At 32.5% G+C, this 19,797-nt stretch overlaps 1 pseudogene across 1 annotated transcript; it reads right to left on the reverse strand.

Annotated features, from left to right (window-relative positions):
* Window positions 1-682: 682 nt before the first annotated feature.
* Window positions 683-3,549, reverse strand: LOC143554161 (WAT1-related protein At2g39510-like; annotated as a pseudogene). Its single transcript, XR_013138944.1, has 7 exons — window positions 3,335-3,549; window positions 3,168-3,230; window positions 2,469-2,585; window positions 2,107-2,353; window positions 1,256-1,418; window positions 1,008-1,159; window positions 683-821 (listed from the first exon to the last, which is right to left on the reverse strand). The product of XR_013138944.1 is annotated as a WAT1-related protein At2g39510-like (transcript).
* Between the last annotated feature and the right edge of the window lie 16,248 nt (window positions 3,550-19,797).

Below are 19,797 nucleotides of genomic sequence, written 5' to 3' on the forward strand. Positions count from 1 at the left end.
TGGATCGTAAAATGAAAAAAAAAATACAATATGTTAAAATTGTACTGAACATATATGTTTTCTCACTATAAAAAGTGAAAAAAAAAAACATGGTCGATTATCCTGATTCGGATTGTTTTGCCCGAATATGTTTTGACCGTCGAAAACCCATCTTCATAAAAGTGCATCGTAATAATTTGTTTGAATTGTTATTCGTCCAAGCTTACCTTCTATTCTATAATATGTTACTCAGCTTTTACAGTTAAAATAAATAAACTTATGTCAATTGAAAAAGAATAACATGTTTATATGATCCTCATAATTTAAATATATAATTATAATTTATTTTGTATATTGTGAATATAAAAATTATAAAAGTTTATTTATGAGATAAAAAAAAATAGTTTGTAACCATTCTCCATATTAACATAAGTTGAAGTAAACCTATAAATCAAATACTTTGGGTCTAATTCACTCTATATCTTATGTTGGAGACTTCTATATCGATCGAAGATTCGACCCTATATTGGTTTTACAAAATAACTACTACGATTAAACAAGAGCAAAGTCGCACGCTAATAAGTTTCCGAATCAAACTGGTAGCAGTTTGAATATATCTAAATTGTCTCTAGTACTAGTGAACAAAAGATTGAGCATTTTAACAAGTCACTTTTCCTTCTTGTACGTTTAAACGAAAAAAGATTTAGTCCGAAGCTTCAACATCACGCTTTTCTTTAATCGTACCAGCAACAACTTCTAATTCTTGATTCTTACCCGAGCCCATTTCTTCATCAATCATTTCCACCTCATCGTTTCCTGAGTCTGGCAAACCCGATTCGTTGCTTTTTCCCCATATGATGAAGTATAGATGAACTACCCATATTTAATATATTATTTATTAAAGTAAATAAAAGCACACAAAAGGTGTCCAAGACCAACCCGGCCCAGAGTAACACGCCTGGTCCATTATTAAAATTGACTTAACGGGCAGTTATGTGGCCCGTTACGTCAGGGCTAAAGATTAGTACCTTCCCACGTTCATTTGTTCCCCTAGAGTAAATGAGCTCACGACCACAACGATCACCATGCCGAAAGGATTGAAGGCCGTCACAAAGAAAGGCCCCTTAACTTTCATAATGAGGCCGCCGTCATAATAGCTCGCTCCTGATCGAACTATTCCCTACATGCGTCAATCCAGAAAAGAGGTTCAACCAAAAATACAAGAATGAATAGTAATAACAATAGTAATAGTATCAGTAATAACGAGTTTTCGTACACTGTATAGAGTAGCGAAGAGTTTGGCGTCCCATTTTACGGCCCAAATCTCTTTATTGGGCCCTCTCAATAACAAATGTCATCACTGTGGCTTGTAATGCACCCATTGTACATATGAGGGTTGTAAGAGACAACTGAGCAGGATACTTCTTCAATGTCACAGCCTGAAAACATAAATCCAAATTTGTTGTAATGTGGCATCCATTATTAATGCATGAATGCATCAATGTTTTTATCCTTAAATTCAAAACAGGACCACTGACACAAAGTCTAGATTAATGTACCTGTTACAAGTGTGCATTTTCATTTTCCAACCTTTATCCGTTCAGTAAATGTTTATAAATATTATTGTACAAGAATCCAAAATTATAAATGGATTCATGGATTTACAACTAAGAGAGTAAAAAGTATTGAAAAACAATCCATTTTTACCTATATTTGTATATACAACACTCTAGAAAACTATTTTTGAAACCAACCGAATCGAATTCGAATTTATGATTTTCAGACTTATTCGTCTGGATATCTTAATTTTAATTTTAATTGTATATATAATTATTAATTTTTTATGTATAATTTTCAGACTGATTCGTCCTGATATTTGAATTTTAAATTTTAATTACTATATATAATTTTTAATTTTTTATAATAGCGTTTATTATTTATATACTTTATATATACGGAGTAATAGTTATTGAATTCTCATAATTTGTTTTTTTCAATCAAATCTAAATTCGAATAACCCAAAAATCGATCCGTTATACACGTAATTAATTTCAACACGTACCATAATTACTCATTTAAAACACGTGGTAACTAAAGTGAAACTTTAATCTGGTTAAAGATAATTACCTGAAGGATGAAAAAGCTAGCCCAAAGGACGCAACCAACAGCGATCATAATCGCACCCTTGATGATATGAGCTTGATCCGGGGGTGCCGGAGTTGCTTGCAATTAGCGCGCAATGCTCGCATGGGTCCATGGCAATGGAATCGGAGCTCCATTGACAAGGGTCATGATCATGGCTCCACTTATAGTCACAAGGGTCCCTATGATCTTTGGTTGACTGTGCCTTCTTTTTATATTCACCTTCTCCAACCTACCTCAAACAAAACAAACAAACAAACATAATAATAATTAAATATTGATATTAATTAATAATATTTAAACCTCGTACATTAAACAAATCTAGTTGCATGTACTATTGCACTTACCTGAATATCCAAGCAAGAAAAAAAGTCAAAGCTGGCACAATATTACACATTGCTATTGCAAATGTTGCAGTGGTTAATTTCATTCCAATGTAGTATAATATTTGATCCAGTACAGGCCTAATTAATTAATTTCACAATTATTAAAAAAAATAACGTAAAAAATATATAGGGTCATGCTATAGCTACACCATTGTCATCTAATTTTACACCATCAAACGACCGTTTTAACCAAAAAAAAAAAAAAAAGAAAAAATCACTCTTCGAAAATTATTGGTTAGAAACTTAGAATGACGTTTTAACAATATCTGATCGATCGTTCTAACTACAGACGATCAAACTTTGAAACTTTTTGGTCAGAACTGTTGTCCGAAATTTATTTGAACGGTGTGGAATTAGATCTCAGATGGTGCTATAGCTACAGCACCGCCATCTAATTTTATACCATCAAACGGCCATTTTAACTAAAAAAATTCAAACTTCGAAAATTATTAGTTAGAAACCTAAAATGACGTTTTAACAATATCTGAACGGCCGTTCTAACAATAGACGATCAAACTTTGAAAATTTTTTGTCATCAAAACTATTGTCTGAAATTTATCTGATCGGTCGTTTGAAACGGTGTGGAATTAGATGTCAGAAGACGATGTATAGGCGACCACAATTGAATAACCAATACTATGACATAATAATATTGCATACTCCAACTGTGCAAGCAACATTATCTTCAAGAAAACTCCTAACGTCATTTTAGGCCTTAATTTCCTGCAAAACACAATATGTCTTTTCAGATTAATATTTACTCACCATGCATGATCATCATACAATCATGCATTCATCAATAACAAAACAATTTGTTACATACATACCTTTCAAGGTAAAAAGCAAACGGACCGAAAGCAACAACCGCAGCGATATTCCGATAAACCAAAAACGTACAAGGATTCAAACCCTTGTTCAAAGCAGACTTCACAATGACTCCATTGAAAGCATATCCCACTTGCAGAAAGAGTACACCGAGGTACGGCTTGCCTACATCCACGAACCGAGACCACTTATCCTGAGACATGATCATCTCCTTCATGGATATATGATGATCAAAGAAGACTAGTGTCTAGTGATAATATGATATGCTAATAGAAATTGTTGTGTGTTGAGGGGGGTGTATCTGGACTTAAATATGCATGCAGATAAGGTTATGATAAATAAAGGTAATAAATAATAACGACTTATTGTTACAACTTTCTTTAAAGCATGGTTTAAACAAGGTGAAGAAATGCTGTAATATAGTGTCTACCCTTATTATGTTACTTTTATATTACTTTTATCTTACGAAATGGACAATTTCTTTTTCTTAAACAGACAGGTAATGGTTGTCTGTACTAGAGTTAATTCAGTTATACGTCATTTTAATAATTTGTTTTGAAAATAGGAAATGGGAAGATGGTAAATTGTTTGTACGATTGAGAAATAATTTATTTTGTGTTTTAAATGACTCGTCATTTAAAATGACATATCCTAAAAGTTTTCTATAAAAGTATTGTCAGCTTTTGTCTCGTGATATGGAAGTACGAGTTCCGTCATTTTAAATGACGGAACACCGACGAAACTCCCATCTCACCAGAGAAAAGCTGACATGGAAGTACGAGTTCCGCCATTTTAAATGGCGGAACACCGACGAAACTTTCATCTTACCAGACAAAAGTTGACAATACTTTTACGAACAACTTTTAGGGTCTGCCATTTTAAATGGCGGGTCATTTAAAAACACAAAATAAATTATTTCTTGTTATGATATTAGCCCTAATTATAACAATATTTTCGAAGTAATAACTGAACTAAGAAATATGCTGAGTAAACAATATGATATCTTTTTTACTTCTAGATATCAACCTTCGTTCAAATCATTCTATTTATAATGCAAAAACTAATGTGCAAAAGTACTATTTAAGGAGACAAACGAAATATAATTGGTGCATATAAAAATATAGTTGGTGAAGTCATGGTGTCATACAAATAATAGTGTCGGTGTCGGTAATTCATAACACTCCCCCTTGGATGACACCATTTCAAAACGTCGGGGTCTTGAAGTACTGCCTCATTAAAAACCTTGCTAAAAGAAAACCCAATGGGAAAAAACTTTAGCTAAGGGAAAAAGAGTGCAGTATATAGCTCCCCCTCAAATTGCAGGTCGTTACATTGTTCGTACATGGCGCATGCCAATATCATGAACATGTTTCCTGAATGTTGCTGTGGGAAGTGCTTTTGTGAAAAGATCAGCTGAGTTGTTGCTGGACTGGACATATCTCATTTCAACCTGATTGTCTTTAATAAGGTCTCGAGTATACTCAAAGTATCTTGGTGGTATATGCTTTGTTCTGTCACTTTTGATATATCCTTCCTTCATTTGCGAGACACAAGCTGCATTATCTTCATAGATAGGAGTTGGAATTCGATCTTTCTCTAGTCCACAAGAAATCAATATGTGTCGTGACATAGATCTTAACCATACACATTCTCTTGAAGCTTCATGCAATGCAATGACTTCAGCATGATTTGAAGATGTTGCAATGAGTGTTTGTTTCTGAGAACGCCATGAAATCGCAGTTCCCCCATTCTTAAATACATATCCAGTTTGAGATTTTGCTTTATGGGGATCAGATAAATAACCTGCATCTGCATAACCAACTAACCCTTCTTTTGAATCGTTAGGATAAAATAAACCTAAATCAACAGTTCCTTTTAAATACCGAAAAATATGTTTAATGCCATTCCAATGTCTTTTAGTAGGGGATGAACTGAATCTTGCCAATAAATTAACTGCAAAAGAAATATCAGGTCTTGTACAGTTAGTAAGATACATAAGTGCTCCAATTGCACTGAGGTATGGTACTTCGGGACCAAGAATCTCTTCATTTTCTTCGCAAGGACGAAATGGATCATTGTCAACATTGAGTGATCTAACAACCATCGGTGTGCTTAAAGGATTTGCTTTGTCCATATTGAAACGTTTTAAGAGTTTCTCAGTATAAGTTGACTGATGCACAAGTATCCCATTATGCATATGCTCAATTTGTAAACCAAGACAATATTTGGTTTTTCCAAGATCTTTCATTTCGAATTCTTTCTTTAAAAGGGCAATTGCTTCATTAATTTCTTTTTGTGTCCCAATTAAATTTAGATCGTCAACATCCACAGCTATGATCACATATCCTGATGTTGTCTTCTTGATGAAGACACATGGACAAATAAGATTATTTGTGTATCATTTGCTTATCAAATAATCACTCAAACGATTGTACCACATCCTTCCAGATTGTTTCAGTCCATACAAGGATCTTTGTAATTTGATGGAATACATTTCCTTAGGCTTTGAGCTTATTGCATCGGGGAGTTTAAATCCTTTGGGAATTTTCATATAGATGTCACTATCTAGTGATCCATACAAGTAAGCTGTGACAACATCCATAAGGCGCATCTCTAAATTTTTAGAGACTGCTAAGCTGATTAAATATCTAAACGTAATAGCATCCATGACAGGAGAATACGTTTCTTCATAGTTAATTCCTGGCCTCTGAGAAAAACCTTGAGCTACAAGTCTTGCTTTATATCTTGTAACTTCATTTTTCTCATTTCGTTTTCTCACAAAACCCATTTATATCCTACAGGTTTCATTGACTTTGGTGTAATGACAATAGGTCCAAAAACCTTTCGATTGTTTAGTGAGTTTAATTCAGCTTGCATAGCATCTTTCCATTTGTTCCAATCTTGTCGATTTTTACAATCATCTACAGATTTTGGTTCAGGTCATCATTTTCTTCCATGATATCGCTTGCCACAGAATAAGAAAATATATCATCAATATTTTTCATTTCATCTCGATCCCACATTATATGTGATTTACCATAGTTTATTGACAATTTTTTATTGGAATCATTTATTTCTTCCTGAGGAAATGTTATATCATTTATTCTTTCCTGAGGGAAGGTTTTGTCAATCATTCCTTCCTTAGGGTCAGTATCCTTCTCAGAACCCTTTCTTTTTCGAGGATTTTTATCCTTTGAACCGATTGGCCTTCCACGTTTTAAACGTTTTTGAGATTCATGAGGTGCATTATTATGGTTTTGCTTGCTTGGAATCTCAACTCGAGCTGGAGCATTAGCAGCTGGTATATGAGATTTAGTAACCATGTTTATATCAGTAAATGCATCAGGTAACTGATTTGCAATTTCTTGTAGATGTATTATTTTTTGAACCTCTGTCTCACTTTGTTTTGATCTTGGGTCTAGGTGTAACAATGATGGCACACACCATGATATATCTCTTTCTTGCTTTTTCATTTCTCCCCCTAATGTCGGGAACATTGTCTCGTTAAAATGACAATCAGCAAAACGTGCTGTAAATACATCACCTGTTAAAGGTTCAAGGTATCTTATGATGGAAGATGTTTCATATCCAACATATATTCCCAACCTTCTTTGGGGACCCATTTTTGTGCGTTGTGGTGGTGCAATAGGAACATACACAGCACAACCAAAAATTCTAAGATGAGAGATATTTGGCTCATTTCCAGAAACAAGTTGTGTGGGAGAGTATTTATGATTTGCACTTGGTCTTACGCGGATTAATGATCCAGCATGCATAATTGCATGACCCCAAATAGAAACAGGGAGTTTTGTCCTCATTATTAATGGTCTAGATATTAACTGTAGGCGTTTGATCAACGACTCGGCTAAGCCATTTTGTGTGTGTACATGAGAAACAGGGTGTTCTACAACAATCCCCGCAGACATGCAATAATCATCAAAAGCATGTGATGTAAATTCTCCCGCATTATCAAGCCTTACTCTTTTAATGGTATAATCCGGAAAATGTGCACGTAATTTGATAATTTGAGCAAGAAATTTTGCAAAAGCAACATTACAAGTCGATAATAAAGAGATATTAGACCATCTGCTGGATGCGTCTATTAAGACCATGAAGTATCTAAATGGTCCACATGGTGGATGAATTGGTCCACATATGTCACCTTGAATTCTTTCAAGAAACATTGGTGTTTCTTTATCGACTTTTAATGGCGAAGGCCTTGTAATTAATTTTCCAAGAGAACAAGATGTACATTGAGGCATTTTATCTATTTTGTGGATCTTTTGACCTTTCAGTGGATGCCCATGTGTATTTTCAATGATCCTTTTCATCATTGTGGATCCTGGATGGCCTAATCTGTCATGCCATAAGTTTATGATACCAGAATCGCAACAATTTTCTTTGACTGCCATATGTGCTTGAGGCACATTTATATATGTATAATGCAAACTAGAATGGAGCATTGGCAATTTTTCCAATATTTGATCTTTGCTTATGATATGCAAATATTTTTCATTACTAACAGTCCTTGACTGAGTATCATATCCATTATGATATATGTTTCTGAAACTCAACAAATTTCTTGTTGATTTTGGGGAAAATAAAGAATTTTCTATTTTGAGCTTTGTACCATTTGGTAATGCTAAATTAGCTTTTCCCACTCCTTCTATCAAGTTTGTAGGACCTGATATTGTATTGATGATCTCTTTTGTTGGTTTCAGTTTATAAAAATATTTTTTAGATCTAAGTATAGTATGTGTGGCTCCACTATCCGCTATACATATATCTTCTTCATTTGTTTGATCTTGTGCTCCGGTGATTTTCATTTTAAATCTTGAAAAATATTAAGAAAAAAAAAATAAGTGTATAACGAAGACATATGATATTTTAATAAGAACTTTATTTAATTGAAACACAAGTAGTACATGAAAGAGGAACTACATAATTAAAGATAATGAGAACACACTTAATAACTGCATCTAATTATAGTAGTCAAGCAACTTTGTTTCAAAGTTCTACCCCAAAGTCTTCAACGCTCAGCTCAGCATTGATATTATTAAAGTTATCAACATGGTTCACTTCTTTCTCTTTTCCTTTTAGAGAGGCTTGGTACAGTTCACACAGATGTGGAGCTGTGCGACAAGCCTTTGCCCAGTGGTTTGTACTTCCACATCTAAAACATGAAGTGCCATTGTTTTCGGACCTACCAGCTTCATTCCATTTATTTTGGTGGTTGGAATTGGTATTGTGTGGGACATGATAATTATTGGCTCTCTGGTTACGACCACGACCACGGCCACGACCACGACCGTAAGAGTTATTGTTCCATTTGAATGGATGCTTACGATCATTAAAATGCCTTTTGTCAAAATGACCACGTCCACGTCCACGGCCTCGTCCTCGACTTTGTTCCCATTTATGATCAGAATTTTTATGAGAACTTTTGTGAGCAACATGTGCTTCTGGTATTGCTAATGAACCCGTGGGACGAGATTGATGATTTTTCATCAATAATTCATTATTTTTCTCTGCTACAAGGAGTAATGCATTTAGATCAGAGTATCTCTTAAAATTCTGCAAACGATAATGTGTTTGCAAGTTTATATTTGATGCATGAAACATGGAGAAAGTTTTCTCTAACTTTTCTTCCTCTGTTACGGGATACCCACAAAATTCTAGCTTTGAACAAATTCGGTATAAAGCAGAGGTGTAATCATTTACCCTCTTAAAATCTTGGAACCTAAGACTGTTCCATTCATCTCTAAAAGTAGGAAGTAGAACTTCCTTTAGATGACCGAATCTGCTTTTCAAATCTTCCCATATCATATATGGGTTATCATAATTAAAATACTCATGTTGTAGTAATTCATCAATATGTTTATGGATGAAAACATCAGCTCTTGCTTTATCCTGGTCAGAGCAATCATTGTATTCTTGGATTGCGTCTAACACATCCATAGATTTTAAATGTCTTTTGACATTTGCTGTCCAAGACATATAATTTTCTCCATAAATGTTGAGTGCAGGGAATTCGAGTTTTGCTATATTTGACATTTTGTTGCTAAACATAATAAGATAAATATTAGAATCCATATATATCAATCAACAATGAGATACAATACATTGGTAGAACTATAAACATATAAAAGAAAAAGAAAATGCCGAAATCTTCAGATGGGAGATTAAAAATTAGAATGAGAAGTAGTATAAGCATTATAGTGACCAACAGTAAAACCGGGTGAATCATTTTGAGAACTTTATCTTAGATAAATTTAATAAGAAGAATGTTTGTTGTAAATGAAATGGGGTTAATGATTGGTTATTTATAGTGAAAATTTATAACCTTTTACAACGGTTATATTACCGTTTATAACGGTAACATTACCGTTTGTGTGTATATATATAATATATAATATTAATTATTTTAAAGTAAGATAATAAATAAGATATTAAATACAGTTTATTTTATAAAATATATATAATTAGTATGCACAATAATAAGAATAGAATTGTTAGTGTAAATAAATCTAACTTCTAAATGAGATATTAGTGTGCATATATAAATAAAAGTTAGAATAGTTATCAAATTTTAATAACAATGTTTATACACATTATTGCTATTACTCAGTATATTAGTTAGTATATGTATATGCATAGATATATATCTAATGTACATAATTAAAGAAGTGTTTATGATGCTTATGTAGATACCTTTGTGTCTATTACCTTTCTTGGTTAGAATATAAGCGGCTCGTGCTGATAACGTGTTATGATATTAGCCCTATTTATAACAATATTTTCGAAGTAATAACTGAACTAAGAAATATGCTGAGTAAACAATATGATATCTTTTTTACTTTTAGATATCAACCTTCGTTCAAATCATTCTATTTATAATGCAAAAACTACTGTGCAAAAGTACTATTTAAGGAGACAAACGAAATATAATCGGTGCATATAAAAATATAGTTGGTGAAGTCATGGTGTCATATAAATAATAGTGTCGGTGTCGGTAATTCATAACATTTCTCTTATAAACCATTTACTTTTCATTAAAAAAACAAGAAAATCGTCATTTTAATGATTTTTTTGGTTAAAAAAAGGTTTGTAAATGTTGTAAAATATGGATTTTGTTTAGAAAATTATCAGAAATACAAGTTTCTGGTATTGTATGGAGTATACATGGAGTATATGACACTTGGACAAGGTGGTAGCGTCGTGGATGGCCACCGCTAAAAGATATGTGGTTCTACGTATCCTTTCTCTCTCATCAAGGTCTGACATATCGTCTTAATATAGGACTTCTATTTAAGAACATGTGAACATATCACCACATTTTATATTTAGAAACCCCTAAAAATAGGATTAAAATACTTTTATTATTCTTGCATAAAATAGTATTTTATGAGAGTTTGTTAGATATGAATTGAATGTGCATTTAAGAGGAAACTGGGTAAGACATAAACTATTTACTGTGAGTAAAAATAAATAAATAAATAAATAATCATTTAATTATTCAGTAAAAGAATATACATGAACAAATTAGTAGGGTTAATTTATATCTACAACTTACTTACACATGTATAGATAATATATAAGATACGCGTGTGAATATGTGATGTAAGTCAAACACGTGTTTCTAAATGGTACAAAATCCAAATATTTGCGAGCAAATTAGTTTGATGGTTTGTTAATTTTAAGAATATAAATCCTTGATAAAAATTAAGCGACTTAAGTTTTCCAATAACTAACTAGTTTCTATAATGATCTTCATTGTATCATATTATAAATATATGTTTGGTTCATAGACATCGATAATGCTATATATCTTAATATTGGATTTTTCCACCGCAAATGCTATTCCGAACACTTTTTAAAAACTTATCATCATCGTACTCAGTAAATTATATCAATAGCAAAGCTGTGGTAGTTCTGAGGAGGGTAAGATGCAAACAGCTTTACCTCTACCCCGTAGGAATAGAGATGTTGCTTCTAGTGAGACCTCCAGTTTGATAGTAGTTTTGCATCAAACCTTGGACACAAGGCACATAGCACTCAACCGCCGGGACACCGACCGATTGGTGCGTGTACCCTTGTCTTTCGGCTATCAACGCCACCACATGCATGATACCTGATTAACCTTCCGCCACTTTTAACGTTATTTTCACGAGATTAGTAAAATAACGTCAAAATGAGTGTAATTTCACTTTTGCGCACCTGAGGGTTCACACATACATACATTATATGGGTGCACTGATGTTCGGGTATTTTGTACATATATTAGTGTGTTAATTATGTAGTATTGTTTAGTATATTGTTAGAACTTTGGTACTTCATACGTGCTTGTGTGTTTCAGGTCATTGATCGTTAAAGATGCTAAATTGGAGACTTTTACGAGCATGGAATGATATCTTGGGAAGACCGGAGCATAAATTGAAGTCTTAAGAAGTGTTAGAAGGATTTGGGAGGAGTTTGGATGAGAAACCTAAAGCCGATGCTAAAACTGAACAAGATGGGTTCACAAAAAGCGACCAGGAAGTAAAACGAGCATATCCTGGGCTAGAAAATGAGTTGCGGAATCCATAATATATGAATTTTGGGTTTCTCGATGAGAGGAATCCAAAAATGAGGTTACCTACCATTGCGTAGCGCGATGGTATGGTCATATGACCATCGCGCTACGCGATGGTCTGCACAGACGGGAAATTTAGGGTTTTATGTTATAACACATTTAGACGACCCTAGACGGCATTCTTCACCTTCCAGGCGATTTCCAGAGCAGAAGAGCAAGTCCCGATCATCCCCAATCATCTCTAAGTGTCCTACCATGTCACACCCCGACCAATGAAGGCGGAAACGTCGAGGCGTGACATGATTGTTCATTGCACAATGACACTATAAAGTTAGAATATTTAAACAACTCATTTAAATCCATATCATCATAAATAACACAACAATTGTTCATACAAAATGCCAAATAGATAGATAAACAAATAACTTGTTCTTTTATTTTCTAATATCCTAAAGCCAAGATAATAAGTTTCTTCAAGTAATTCAATCAAGCTAACATCAAACCTGTAACATTGCATAAAATAGAGCTTGTCAACACGAAGGTTGGTGAGCAATTTTCATAGTTTTGGACAATAAGTATATAGTATGAAATCCACAACTAGTATATGAAAACAATAAATAATAGCAACAATTTAGAAAATAAAACCGTCAATAAGAATACATTGACGACAATAAAGAAATCGTCAATAAGAATACATTGACGACACCTTTCTACATGGGGATACCCTATATACTCGAAATTAACGTATGATCATACTTTGATGAGGCTACCCGCCTTAGCATTCAAGAGGCTACCCGCCTTAGCATTCAAGAATTTGCACATAATCATGTAAAGCATATAACATCAAATCGAGCATTTATTTAAGTAAACATATACAATACGTGTTGTGGTTTAAGACTCAAGTATAAATCATTTAAATTTGAATAAGTATGCAATGCCACCCCCAAAACGAAAGATGGAAAACGGGGGATGAAAAAGTACTCACATTAACAAGTAACTTGAAAGATAGTGTCGTGAATAATCGGAGAGATCTGTTTAACGAGCAAGACCTATATTAAACGGGTCTTGTGTTAGTAGGTAGTCTTGGAAGGGTTTAAAATAAAATACATGACAAATAAAGTAAATAAATAAAGTTTAGGATTTAAAATGTAAATATTTGAGAAATTAAAGAAACGAGTTTTGTAAAATAAGTTTACTCGAAACCGGGTCTCGGTATTCTATTCATTAGTTTTTTTCTTTTTTTACTCAACCTATGTTAAGTAATAATGTGGGTTAAAATGCGATATTGCAAAACCTTTGGCTATAAGAATACCAAAACAAGGTTTAAACGAGTGTTCGGGTTTGTCGGTTCGAGACTTGATAATTGACCAAGCTCACAGTTAACTTCCCAAAATAATAAATGTTATGAGATAACTCAATAAAATCAAAATAGACTTAACCAAGTATGTAGTTCTATTGTGAAGAACCTTAACGTTCGTTAAGAGAGTATACGACCTTATCGGTTCGAACTTGTTATAAGATCAAGTTGGTTACCGACATGCCAAGTATGTTTAGAAATTAACTAAAATTGATTTAAAATATAATCTTGAAGAAAAATATGAGTTTTGGTAGCTAAAAACACACTTGTGTGTCTTAAGCGAGTGAACTCGGTTTAGTTCGGTTTTTTTGGTTCGGTCCTTGACTCGGAATAAGACCGAGGATGGTTACCACATACCCAATTACCATGGAACTTGTAAAATAACTTATAAATAATAATACTCAAGTTTTACATTCAAAAAGTTAACAATAAAGCTTTTAAACAAAAGTTCGGTTTTTGGTTCGGTCCTTGACTTGGAATAAGACCGAGGATGGTTACCACATACCCAATTACCATGGAACTTGTAAAATAACTTATAAATAATAATACTCAAGTTTTACATTCAAAAAGTTAACAATAATGCTTTTAAACAAAAGTTCGGTTTTTGGTTCGGTTCTCAACTCGGGATGAAACCGAGGCTAGTCACCACATACCCAATACCATGGAACTTGACAAATATGAAAAATAAACTAAAATATGTAGAATTTAAGCAAGTATAACAAGTTATATGGTTAGATTTGTTACATATATAAACAAGGACTACAAAGTCCTCCATGTAACCTTGCCTTACTAGTCCGACATTTCAACCGGCCGAGACCGGAGAAATGAAAGACCGAAGGTAAACAAGAAGTGTATATTATATATATGTTGTAACATCAAGCTTTAAGTATTAAGAAGTTAGTTAAAATGAAAGATTAGCTTATGAAGAGCAACCTTAGAATTCAAGAATTTGAGAGAGAAATGAAGAAATGAGCAAGCACAAATAAAGAAGATGGGTATGTATATATAGGGTAAGTTGAATGGGTCTTTCATAAAGGGTGTTTCATGAAAATAGGTTGGTTATAGACCCAAGAAAGCACAAACTACAAATGGGTCATTCAAGTCTCCATTTTGGTAGTTTTAGTCCCTGGAGTTCGTTTTAAGCGTTTTCAGGGAATTTTAAGAACCGAAAAGGGTTTTTTTTTTTATCCAACAACTATAAAACAAATATTTAACATACAATTCATCATTTTGATAATATCGAAAGGTTCGGGATACAAAACGGGTCGGGTTTACATTAAGAATACAAGTATAAAATAATCCGAAATTGACAAATGTCACATACCAGATCATAACCGAGGCCCGAGAGATGCCGATGCGCGGCTGGTTTCTTCGAGTCATACCCGGGATATATAGTATTGTATCTTTCAGTTTTTCTCATGTATTTAGAACGAACTGATTGTAATGATCTTTGATTAATCTATGAGTATTGATGTCTAGTATTATTGTGCACTCAGTCGGTTTAGGTTTATTTCGATCAGAACGATTATTGTGCCAGTTGCTATGATAATTGCTTATAGGATTGTTTTTGACTAGTTGAATGTGATGAAGCATACGCTTTCCTTAGTTAAGTCACACTGACAGGGACTGTTTGATAACCAGTGCCGTGTGTTAGTAAGCGTTGATGCCTAAGGTTTATCTAGTTCGTCAATTGGTATTGATCAGTGATTGTTAATCTGTTAAGTTGCATGAGTTTGATGTAGGTTAATTACTTGGATTCCCGGGTGTGATTTGTTTTTGTTAATTGATTGAATACGTGATTACTTGTTTGCTTGTTATAATATATAAACCGTTTGCTAGTGTGATCAGCACTTTAATTGAATTACTTCATAAGTTTAGGAATTGATTTCACTTCACACTGACCACATACTCCTAGTGGATACGATACATGACTTACCCTAGCTGCTTAGGTTAATTAGGTTTTTGCATGACTCAAACGATGGTCATCATTGTGACATTCGTCAATTTCGGGTCTTGTTTGTATTCGTTTTTGTATTTGTTTATTATGTAAACCGACCCGATTTGTAAACCGAAGCTTATGTTATAATCAAAATGATGGATTTATGTTACAATATTGTTTCACACTTGTTGGTCTTGAGAACATCCTACCTTTATTTTTATTTATTTTTATTTATTTATTTATTTTATTATTATTATTTTTTGTTGTTGTTTTGTGTTTTTGTATTGATCCATTTTGCATGAAAACTCTTGTGTCTCACACTCATATTTGACCACCAACATTACCCTATATATACGCCACCTTTCCTCTTCATTTTCCCTTGCTACAACTCAAAAAAAAAAAAACTCTCTCAAACATCAAAGATTCAAGGTTATCTTCTTAAGTGTTCTTGAAGGTTTTTAGTCTTTCATCTTAATTAGTTTATGTAGCCTTATTAATACTTGTTTATGGTTGTGCAACATATATATAGTATACACCCCTTGTTTACCTTTGGTAGTTACTTCTCCGATTCGGTCGGTGAGTTTTCTGACCTCATATGGCAAGGCTTCATGGAGGACTTCGTGTCTTTGATATATATACATATATATAACTTGTTCATACATATTAATCTTGCTTATTTTAGTTTGTTGGTCATGTTTACAAATTCCATGGTTATGGGTTTTTTAAGAGTCTATGCTTCGGTTTAACCGTAAATAGCTCTAAACCGTAAACCGAACTTTGTTACTAGTTTTGTTAAATAATTGTTTAAACATGCTTATTGTTATATCTAAGTTTCTAAAATAATTTTTACAAATTCTATGGTTATGGGTTTGTAGAATCTTACCTCGGTTTTAACCCGAAACACGATCCGAACCGAAAACCGAAATTTGTTTAAAGACTTTATTGTTAACTTTTGGTTGTAAAACTTAAAGTATTTTTTTTATTTGTACATTATTATACAAGTTCTTTAGTGGTTGGACATGTGGAAACCAAACCGATTATTACTCGCTTAAGACACACAAGTGTGTTTTTTTTTAGCCATCAAGACTTGTATATTTCTTTAAAAATAGTTACAAATTGATTTTTAAATATTTTCTTAAGTACTTGGAAATGTTGGATCCAACTTAATCTCATAACAAAGTTTGGACCGACAAAACCGAACACTCGCTTAACGTGCGTTGTTAGTTCTAAAACAATGGAACTTCATACTTGGTTAAATCTTATTAAATTTTATTGAGTTATCTCATAACATTCAATATTTTGGAAAGTTGACTTTGGGTTTGACCAATTATCAAGACCCGAACCGACAACCGAACACTCGATAAAAAAAAACCGTTTTAGTATCTTTATTCCAAAGGGATTTGCATTCTTGCATTTTACCCACCTTATTACTTAACATAGGTTAAGTAAATATTAAGGTTAGATACTTTAACCCGGTTTCGAGCAAACTTATATTTTTAAAGGGTTATTATTATAAATTCTTAAATAGTTACATTTTAAACCTTGAACTTTAATTATTTACATTTCTCAACATTTATTTTGTTTAAAGACCTTCAAGACAATCTTTCTAAATTCAAGACTTCTTTTCTTTTTAGGCATTGTGCGTTAAACTCGTCGTTCCGACAAATCTCCAAATTATCATCTTTCAAGTTTACTACTTGAAGGTGAGTACTTCATACCCCATTTTCCATCTTTTATTTTGGGGGTGACATTTCATACTTATTCAACAAAATGCTTTATATTTGAATCTTAAACCACAAACGTAGTTGTATACTTTACCTAAATAATTGCTCGATTTGGTGTTCTATGCTTATATGCCTATGTGTTTATCGCTTTTGGTTGGTGGAACTATAAAATCCTAGACTATTTGGCATCCCCTTATAGCAAGGTGTTGTTAACGTAATGCAATTAACGATAACTATAAAATCCTAGAATATTTGGCATCCCCTTATAGCTAGGTGTCGCTAATGTGCTTAGCGATATCTATTTATCCAAATTACCACTTTTATTTATCGTTTCGTATGCAAGTTTTGTGGCTATCTTTATTATATACTAATATGATTAAACTTATGAATTGCTCACCGACCTTTGTGTTGACAAACTTTATTTTATGAAATGTTGCAGGTTTGCATCTTGGTTGATTTATGATTGTGAAGAAAACGACATCAAAGACCTTAGGATATTAGTAAAAATGAACAATATCAAATTTGCCATATTTTGTGATATCTTGTTTATGGTTATTTTTTGGATAATTGTTATGTGAAATTTTCGATGTTGTGAAATGAAATGAGTTTATTAAATACTGTCACTTTAATTAATGTCATGTGCTTATGGACAATCGTTACACCTCGACATGTTCCGCCGCTTTTGGTCGGGGTGTGACAATCATGCACCGTAAGCAGGGCGTAATTTTGAAAAGATTATAAGTCAATAAACATTTTTGGAAATAAATAAGCAAGGGGCATTTACATATATCCACTCCATAAGTTCCCTTATTACATATTTACCAAACTCTTAAAAATCAATTACATATTTCCCCTCTTTAAACCACATATATTACATATTTCCTCATTTCATTAAAATTAACTAATAAATTGATTATTTTACCCTTAATAAACTACTTAAAGACTTATTTACATGGGTGGTATATGAACAAATTTTGTCACATAATAAGTGTAAAAGGGTAATTGCATGCTAAAAAGGGAAATATGTAATTAGGATTCTAACATTGAGGAAATATGTAATTAAGAGAGCTTAATAAGAGAATATATGTAAAAATTCCGATAAGCAATCACAGACACCGTATAATTGATACGTACACCAAGGTTAATCAAAATCTTTTTCCTCCTTTATAGTCAACAATTTTCACCAAGTTTCATTATGTGTTAAAATCTGGTGACCTTTTTTAAAATAATGTTAAAAAAAAGACTTTAAATTAATCAAAGCAAATGAAACATATATAAATTTGGTTAATCTACCTAGTGGTGAATCTTTTTCCTTAAATTTAGACTTAATTTGAACAATTATGAAACTTGTTTATTATTTTGGCAATTTTTTTCACCATCACTCTCTACTTAAGTTAATTGAAAAAATTTATCATTAAGTACATAGTAACAAGATTCATATATGTTTCATTAGCCTCATTTACATTTAAAAATGTTAAAATCTTTATTAAAAAGAGTCACAAAATCAAAACACCTAATGGCAAAAAAATTTGACTGACTTCAGTAAAATATTTGAAAAACTTGGTATATAAAGTTTTGTAAGTTTTAGGTTTCTTAGGCTTTTTCTATTGATAACTTTGTATCATGTGAACATTTCTTATTGAAAAAGAAACTATCTACTTTAGGCCTTCTAAATTTTACAAAAGGTCGTTAATATATATGGGACGAGATACACTTTTTAAAATTATGTAAAATTTATGTTATGTTTTTTTTTTACTACTTATCTATCCATGCGAACGTGAATCCGGATTTTGTAAGCATTTTGTTTGACATGTTTTTAGCACAACTTAGTTCTCTATAACATTCATCTTATTGGTGAGGTAGTAATATGGTTCAGCTGTAGAATACAAGGTCAATGGTTCAATCTTTATACCGGATGGCAAATACTTTTTTAATTATTTGAAGTTCACATTAATAAATGATGAGATGTCAATTTATAGATTTATATTGGAAGGAATTTATTACAAAGATTTTTGATATAAGAATACCTGAATTAAAATATATAAAACAGGTTAAGTTGCCCATAGTATTATACAAATATATACAATAATACAAAGTTTTATGATAAAAAGGAAATTAGAAAAGGATGAAGGTTGTAACATATCCAGTAAAAGACAGAAGTTTGTTGAAATAAAGATCACAAGGTCCTTGCGGCTCTAAATGTGCAAGTCATGAAGCTGAAGACATGTAAACTTGCTGAAACATGTTTGCTTCGGCTCCTGAGTGTGTTTTGTCATGATTACCTAGAGTTACTTTAAAGTGGTTGGGTAAAACTTGTTATATAAAAAATTCTTATTTTGTAAAGTCAACATCGCTGCAAAAATCCTGCCTAGACTCCAATTAATCCATAATCCATACCCTACATATTAGTTTCAATTAAAAGACATTTTGTCAAACTTGGTCAAATTGAAATTTTTATATCCAAAATTTGGTATATATTTGTATATTTCAAAAACTACATATAAATTCCAATCTGATTAATCATAATTATTTCTTATTGATCTCGATTAATCCCGATTAATCGTTAGTCCTTATCTTATCGCCCGACTAACGCTTAGCGAGTTCTACAACACCAGGCCCCAAACCAAGAAGCTCTACACTTAATAATTCATAAGCATATATAATTCATACCGGAATAACATAAAACTATTATAGCATAGACAATTATACAATGCAAAGTTTAAACATAAACCAAAACAAATCCAAATTCATAGAAAATAAAATCTTAAACAGGATTACTAGTCCTTATTAAGGTATGAATAACTTGATGGTTGGGTTATTATGTTCATGTATTAGTGTGCTAATTGAGTTTATTGTTAGCACTTTGGTACTTC

This window comes from Bidens hawaiensis, unplaced genomic scaffold (genome assembly GCF_021521415.1).
Source record: "Bidens hawaiensis isolate Kalapana, Puna unplaced genomic scaffold, B.hawaiensis_p1.1 tig00017563_1, whole genome shotgun sequence".
Lineage (NCBI taxonomy): Eukaryota > Viridiplantae > Streptophyta > Magnoliopsida > Asterales > Asteraceae > Bidens > Bidens hawaiensis.